Source organism: Salmo salar, unplaced genomic scaffold (assembly GCF_965601325.2).
Source record: "Salmo salar unplaced genomic scaffold, fSalSal1 ptg001571l, whole genome shotgun sequence".
NCBI classification, from domain to species: Eukaryota; Metazoa; Chordata; class Actinopteri; order Salmoniformes; family Salmonidae; genus Salmo; species Salmo salar.
Genome location: NW_027675760.1, coordinates 37,687 through 45,962, shown reverse-complemented (window position 1 = coordinate 45,962; position 8,276 = coordinate 37,687). Strand labels below are relative to the sequence as shown.

At 47.4% G+C, this 8,276-nt stretch overlaps 1 long non-coding RNA gene across 1 annotated transcript; it reads left to right on the top strand.

The window, feature by feature from the left end:
• The first annotated feature begins 2,436 nt into the window (after positions 1–2,436).
• LOC145877409 (uncharacterized) lies at positions 2,437–8,053 on the top strand. The gene is made up of 2 exons (XR_014391692.1): positions 2,437–2,663; positions 7,848–8,053. It is a non-coding gene; the product is annotated as an uncharacterized LOC145877409 (long non-coding RNA).
• Positions 8,054–8,276: the final 223 nt, after the last annotated feature.

Genomic DNA, 8,276 nt, shown 5'->3' with positions numbered 1-8,276 from the left:
GGGCTGTAGTCTGTAGTTATTGTGGGGCAGTAACAGGGCTGTAGTCTGTAGTTATTGTGGGGCAGTAACAGGGCTGTAGTCTGTAGTTATTGTATGGTAGTAACAGGGCTGTAGTCTGTAGTTATTGTGGGGTAGTAACAGGGCTGTAGTTATTGTATGGCAGTAACAGGGCTGTAGTCTGTAGTTATTGTATGGCAGTAACAGGGCTGTAGTCTGTAGTTATTGTAGGGCAGTAACAGGGCTGTAGTCTGTAGTTATTGCGGGGCAGTAACAGGGCTGTAGTCTGTAGTTATTGTAGGGCAGTAACAGGGCTGTAGTCTGTAGTTATTGTGGGGCAGTAACAGGGCTGTAGTCTGTAGTTATTGTGGGGGCAGTAACAGGGCTGTAGTCTGTAGTTATTGTGGGGCAGTAACAGGGCTGTAGTCTGTAGTTATTGTGGGGCAGTTACAGGGCTGTAGTCTGTAGTTATTGTGGGGCAGTAACAGGGCTGTAGTCTGTAGTTATTGTGGGGCAGTAACAGGGCTGTAGTCTGTAGTTATTGTGGGGCAGTAACAGGGCTGTAGTCTGTAGTTATTGTGGGGCAGTAACAGGGCTGTAGTCTGTAGTTATTGTGGGGGCAGTAACAGGGCTGTAGTCTGTAGTCAGTCATATCTACAGTATAGTAGTTAATTGGTCAGTTAATTGTGAACTGAATTGACCGTAGCTAATTGGTCAGTTAATTGTGAACTGAATTGACAGTAGTTAAACAGCCAACAGAAGAACGATGTCTCAGCGGTGGTAGGAGACGATACGGATATTTGAGAGAAGCTTTTTATATTTTTGCTTAATTACAAAACGGGTACATTTTGATAATGTGCTAATCACATCAGATCCCCCCCCCCCCAAAATAAAGAAAACATTTAATTAGCATAACCTGAAGCCTGCCTATGGTTTCATTGGTATAATCCACATGCATCAATTGTTTAGGGGATAGACTACAGTATATGGGATCATTTGGGTTAATGATAAATTAATTTATTACCCCCCCCCCCCCCCTTCACACACACTAATAAATCCCCCATCTGTATTTATTTATTTGTAATCCAGAACACATCATGAGCATCCTGGTGCTGCTTCCATTCATTCCATGTCCAGGATTTTCTTCAAATAAAAACTCATCTGTATTCATAATGCTGCTGCATTACGTTTCCTACCCCACTAGTGAAATTTCATTTTCAGATCATTCCCAGAGACCCACGTTGTGAGATAAGACGTACAGTATTGCGTGGATGTTTTTGGAGTCTAGTTCATCCTATGTGAGTATGGAGGTAGGTGCGTATCAGTGGCGGCTGGTGGCAGGGGCTATAGGAGGACGGGTTCATTGAAATGTCTGGAATGGAATAAATGTAACAGAGTTTTGATGTGTTTAATACCATCCAGTGAGCACTTCCTCCTATAGTTCCTCCCACCAGCCTCCTCTGGTGCATATCGTCGTTATAATCTAAAGTAGCGTCGTTAGAGAAAGTAGCATAGCACTTTATCACCGCCTGCTGGTCAAAGAAAAAGGCCAATCTAATAGTGTATGAAATCAACCGCTAGAGGGAAGCAGACACCTGTTCAAGTACAGAGAGACCCGGGCAGTACCGAGCAACACACTGACAAGGAACGGACACCTGCGTCATAATATCCCGGAAGTCAAGCCGCACCGGGAGCAGGATTTGAAATGGTATACGTTGAATATTATGGAGCAGCGTGTTTTGTTTTGTTGTTGCTCACCAGTGTGCTCTAAAGAAGAAACAACGATACAATGGAGCCTAAACCACATTGTTTGCAAACTGCACGGATGTGAGGTTTGTTTCCCTATAGAAGCACTGGTCCTCTTACCTTTATATTCCAGGTTTCATGTCATATTTAAGGGCATATCGGATGGTCTGCTCCTCCTGTAATAGTAACGCCAACCAGGGTTATACTATAAGATTGAAATGGGGGGGAAAACTATGAAATAGCTCCTCAATAACCGTCTGATGTATATATTTAATGTATTAAATTAATAGTGACCCACAACCCTTCCGAAAGTACATTTTAAATCGTGTTTAAAATGCGATTTTTATCCATTTATACCATTTCCAATTTTAACTTCCAGTGCAGTGCGGCTTTAACTTTCTGGGTTATAGTGACGCATCTGGCAATGCCTTCTCTGTATATTCCCAAAGCTCAGAGTGCTTTCTGGGGAAAAAAACTGGGGAACTCGGAAACATACCACGTTCAATCGTGACGTCAGTCAATTCCCGATTTAGAAACGGATGAAAGTTTGAAACGATTTTCCCCCCTGTCGGAAAAAAATAAATATATAATAATAATAATAAATAAATAAAATCTCGAGTTCCCATTTTGTCGTGAACGTCTGAATTCGGTGATTTCCGAGTTCCCAGTTGTTTATGAACGCAGCATGTGACGTCACCAGCACGAAGCGTCCAACTTGCGAACTACACGAGTTGGCAACACTCAAAATGTGTCACTTTTTTTTGTAAAGCGACACGCTTTTTAAATGTTTTCTGTTGAAGTGTGTTTTTTTCCCCCTCCCAGTTTAAAGAAGAATTGGCTCTTTTTTTGTTGTTGTTGACGAAGACGTGTCGCGTTCAAAGCCACAGTGACTTTTTGTCAGTTTTCAGAATTTCAACTTGGTGAGTCTGATTTTTTGTAGTTTTCTCCCACCGAGCTAACATTATTAGCACGCTTTTCATTAAAAAAAAATGTTTTGTCAACAAGCTATTTTATTTATTTGACAACAGGTCAAAAACACAGGTAGCTAAAGTTGTTTATTTCCATGATAACTCACAATTTTTAAGTAACGTCATTGATAGTTTTTATAAAAACTATCTGGTCTACAGGCTAACGGTACTAGCTAGCTGGCTAACTAAATACTGTTAACGTTAGCTAGCTGGCTAACTAAATACTGTTAACGTTAGCTAGCTGGCTAACTAAATACTGTTAACGTTAGCTAGCTGGCTAACTAAATACTGTTAACGTTAGCTAGCTGGCTAACTAAATACTGTTAACGTTAGCTAGCTGGCTAACTAAATACTGTTAACGTTAGCTAGTTATGCTATGTTATATCCATTTAACCAACACGTTGTTCTAAGCGGCTGTCTTTATAACTTGATAATGTGATTTATGAATTGGTGTAAGTTACAGCAGAAGTGTTTAGTTAACAGGTTGTGTAGTGTGAGTTAGCTAGTTAGCCACATTTTGAACTGGGTGAATAAGGCCAGTATTGACTGTTGAGTCTGCAGACTGTTATATTCACATAACCTTATTTATTACCAGCTTGTCACTGTTATAAAGTACTTAAGTAGAAATACTTTAAAGTACTACTTGGCTAAGTAGTTTTTTTGAGGGGGGGTGTATCTGTACTTTAATTGTATATTTTTTTTTTAAAGGATTTTTGTTTTTCTTTTGATACTTAAGTATATTTTAAAATAAATACTTTTTAGACTTTTACTCAAGTAGTATTTTACTAGGGTGACTTTCACTTTTACTTGAGTCATGTTCTATGAAGATGTCTTTAGCTGTTACTCAAGTATGACGACTGGGGGCTTTTTCCCACCACTGCAGGTCGTTGGTCGTTAGAGGGTCGATGCACATGATTTGATGATAACCTGTTAAAAAACGTTAACCTGGGGTTGTCTGCAAAGATGACAACCACTGGGCCTTTTTTCATTTGGGCTAATCTCGTTCCCCAGACACGTCCGTCCATCTGCAGTGGGGACAAGGGGACAAGGTTAGAGTCAATATAATAGTCTTTGGTTGTAGCTAGCTACATGCTTAACACATGCCATGCTGTTCTCATAGCAGATGGAGACCAGTAGGGATGGCTGTTCTCATAGCAGATGGAGACCAGTAGGGATGGCTGTTCTCATAGCAGATGGAGACCAGTAGGGATGGCTGTTCTCATAGCAGATGGAGACCAGTAGGGATGGCTGGTCTCATAGCAGATGGAGACCAGTAGGGATGGCTGGTCTCATAGCAGATGGAGACCAGTAGGGATGGCTGGTCTCATAGCAGATGGAGACCAGTAGGGATGGCTGGTCTCATAGCAGATGGACACCAGTAGGGATGGCTGGTCTCATAGCAGATGGACACCAGTAGGGATGGCTGGTCTCATAGCAGATGGAGACCAGTAGGGATGGCTGGTCTCATAGCAGATGGAGACCAGTAGGGATGGCTGGTCTCATAGCAGATGGACACCAGTAGGGATGGCTGGTCTCATAGCAGATGGAGACCAGTAGGGATGGCTGGTCTCATAGCAGATGGAGACCAGTAGGGATGGCTGGTCTCATAGCAGATGGAGACCAGTAGGGATGGCTGGTCTCATAGCAGATGGAGACCAGTAGGGATGGCTGGTCTCATAGCAGATGGAGACCAGTAGGGATGGCTGGTCTCATAGCAGATGGAGACCAGTAGGGATGGCTGGTCTCATAGCAGATGGAGACCAGTAGGGATGGCTGGTCTCATAGCAGATGGAGACCAGTAGGGATGGCTGGTCTCATAGCAGATGGAGACCAGTAGGGATGGCTGGTCTCATAGCAGATGGAGACCAGTAGGGATGGCTGGTCTCATAGCAGATGGAGACCAGTAGGGATGGCTGGTCTCATAGCAGATGGAGACCAGTAGGGATGGCTGGTCTCATAGCAGATGGAGACCAGTAGGGATGGCTGGTCTCATAGCAGATGGAGACCAGTAGGGATGGCTGGTCTCATAGCAGATGGACACCAGTAGGGATGGCTGGTCTCATAGCAGATGGACACCAGTAGGGATGGCTGGTCTCATAGCAGATGGAGACCAGTAGGGATGGCTGGTCTCATAGCAGATGGAGACCAGTAGGGATGGCTGGTCTCATAGCAGATGGAGACCAGTAGGGATGGCTGGTCTCATAGCAGATGGAGACCAGTAGGGATGGCTGGTCTCATAGCAGATGGAGACCAGTAGGGATGGCTGGTCTCATAGCAGATGGAGACCAGTAGGGATGGCTGGTCTCATAGCAGATGGAGACCAGTAGGGATGGCTGGTCTCATAGCAGATGGAGACCAGTAGGGATGGCTGGTCTCATAGCAGATGGAGACCAGTAGGGATGGCTGGTCTCATAGCAGATGGAGACCAGTAGGGATGGCTGGTCTCATAGCAGATGGAGACCAGTAGGGATGGCTGGTCTCATAGCAGATGGAGACCAGTAGGGATGGCTGGTCTCATAGCAGATGGACACCAGTAGGGATGGCTGGTCTCATAGCAGATGGACACCAGTAGGGATGGCTGGTCTCATAGCAGATGGAGACCAGTAGGGATGGCTGGTCTCATAGCAGATGGAGACCAGTAGGGATGGCTGGTCTCATAGCAGATGGAGACCAGTAGGGATGGCTGGTCTCATAGCAGATGGAGACCAGTAGGGATGGCTGGTCTCATAGCAGATGGAGACCAGTAGGGATGGCTGGTCTCATAGCAGATGGAGACCAGTAGGGATGGCTGGTCTCATAGCAGATGGAGACCAGTAGGGATGGCTGGTCTCATAGCAGATGGAGACCAGTAGGGATGGCTGGTCTCATAGCAGATGGAGACCAGTAGGGATGGCTGGTCTCATAGCAGATGGACACCAGTAGGGATGGCTGGTCTCATAGCAGATGGAGACCAGTAGGGATGGCTGGTCTCATAGCAGATGGAGACCAGTAGGGATGGCTGGTCTCATAGCAGATGGAGACCAGTAGGGATGGCTGGTCTCATAGCAGATGGAGACCAGTAGGGATGGCTGGTCTCATAGCAGATGGAGACCAGTAGGGATGGCTGGTCTCATAGCAGATGGAGACCAGTAGGGATGGCTGGTCTCATAGCAGATGGAGACCAGTAGGGATGGCTGGTCTCATAGCAGATGGAGACCAGTAGGGATGGCTGGTCTCATAGCAGATGGAGACCAGTAGGGATGGCTGGTCTCATAGCAGATGGAGACCAGTAGGGATGGCTGGTCTCATAGCAGATGGAGACCAGTAGGGATGGCTGGTCTCATAGCAGATGGAGACCAGTAGGGATGGCTGGTCTCATAGCAGATGGAGACCAGTAGGGATGGCTGGTCTCATAGCAGATGGAGACCAGTAGGGATGGCTGGTCTCATAGCAGATGGAGACCAGTAGGGATGGCTGGTCTCATAGCAGATGGAGACCAGTAGGGATGGCTGGTCTCATAGCAGATGGAGACCAGTAGGGATGGCTGGTCTCATAGCAGATGGAGACCAGTAGGGATGGCTGTTCTCATAGCAGATGGAGACCAGTAGGGATGGCTGGTCTCATAGCAGATGGACACCAGTAGGGATGGCTGGTCTCATAGCAGATGGACACCAGTAGGGATGGCTGGTCTCATAGCAGATGGAGACCAGTAGGGATGGCTGGTCTCATAGCAGATGGACACCAGTAGGGATGGCTGGTCTCATAGCAGATGGACACCAGTAGGGATGGCTGGTCTCATAGCAGATGGAGACCAGTAGGGATGGCTGTTCTCATAGCAGATGGAGACCAGTAGGGATGGCTGGTCTCATAGCAGATGGAGACCAGTAGGGATGGCTGGTCTCATAGCTTGATGTTTGACTGGGGTTGGTTGGTGCTCTCTGCTCTGTCCTCCTGTCGTAGCCTGACCCGGCCTGACAGGGTTATTGGTGACTGATCAGTCTGGCTGACAGGGTTATTGGTGACTGATCAGTCTGGCTGACAGGGTTATTGGTGACTGATCAGTCTGGCTGACGAGGGTTATTGGTGACTGATCAGTCTGGCTGACAGGGTTATTGGTGACTGATCAGTCTGGCTGACGAGGGTTATTGGTGACTGATCAGTCTGGCTGACAGGGTTATTGGTGACTGATCAGTCTGGCTGACAGGGCTATTGGTGACTGATCAGTCTGGCTGACAGGGTTATTGGTGACTGATCAGTCTGGCTGACAGGGTTATTGGTGACTGATCAGTCTGGCTGACAGGGTTATTGGTGACTGATCAGTCTGGCTGACAGGGTTATTGGTGACTGATCAGTCTGGCTGACAGGGTTATTGGTGACTGATCAGTCTGGCTGACAGGGTTATTGGTGACTGATCAGTCTGCCTGACAGGGTTATTGGTGACTGATCAGTCTGCCTGATGAGGGTTATTGTATGTGACAGTCCAGGGCAGGTTAGGGCTCCAGGTCAATAGGTCACAGTCTGACCTAAAGGCCCATCTGACCTGGACCTCGCTGTATCACTCACTGGCCAGGACCCAATGGCACCCTATTCCCTATATAGTGCACTACTTTACCCGGGGCCCTGTATAGGGCACTACTTTAGCGTTCCATTAGCCAGGAGGGATTGGGGTTCTGTACTGTATTACCAGGAGGGATTGGGTTCTGTGCTGTATTACCAGGAGGGATTGGGTTCTGTGCTGTATTACCAGGAGGGATTGGGGTTCTGTGCTGTATTACCAGGAGGGATTGGGTTCTGTACTGTATTACCAGGAGGGATTGGGGTTCTGTATTGTATTACCAGGAGGGATTGGGTTCTGTGCTGTATTACCAGGAGGGATTGGGGTTCTGTATTGTATTACCAGGAGGGATTGGGTTCTGTGCTGTATTACCAGGAGGGATTGGGGTTCTGTACTGTATTACCAGGAGGGATTGGGTTCTGTGCTGTATTACCAGGAGGGATTGGGGTTCTGTGCTGTATTACCAGGAGGGATTGGGGTTCTGTGCTGTATTACCAGGAGGGATTGGGGTTCTGTACTGTATTACCAGGAGGGATTGGGTTGCCATGGTAATTTCTGAACCAGGACACCTGAGGAATAAGGTGTGTCTCTTCCTCCACCAGGTGCTGTTGTCTGTAACATCCAGGTGAGCTCACCTGTGGCTGTGGGAGGACATCACTTACCTGACCCATCAGACTCACCTGCAGGACAGACAGAACCACGCCCCAGAGCAGACACAACTCACCTGGACAGACAGAACCACGCCCCAGAGCAGACACAACTCACCTGGACAGACAGAACCACGCCCCAGAGCAGATACAACTCACCTGCAGGACAGACAGAACCACGCCCCAGAGCAGACACAACTCACCTGGACAGAAGACCCAGCTCACCTGGACAGAAGACCCAGCTCACCTGGACAGAAGACCCAGCTCACCTGGACAGAAGACCCAGCTCACCTGGACAGAAGACCCAACTCACCTGGACAGAAGACCCAGCTCACCTGGACAGAAGACCCAGCTCACCTGGACAGAAGACCCAACTCACCTGGA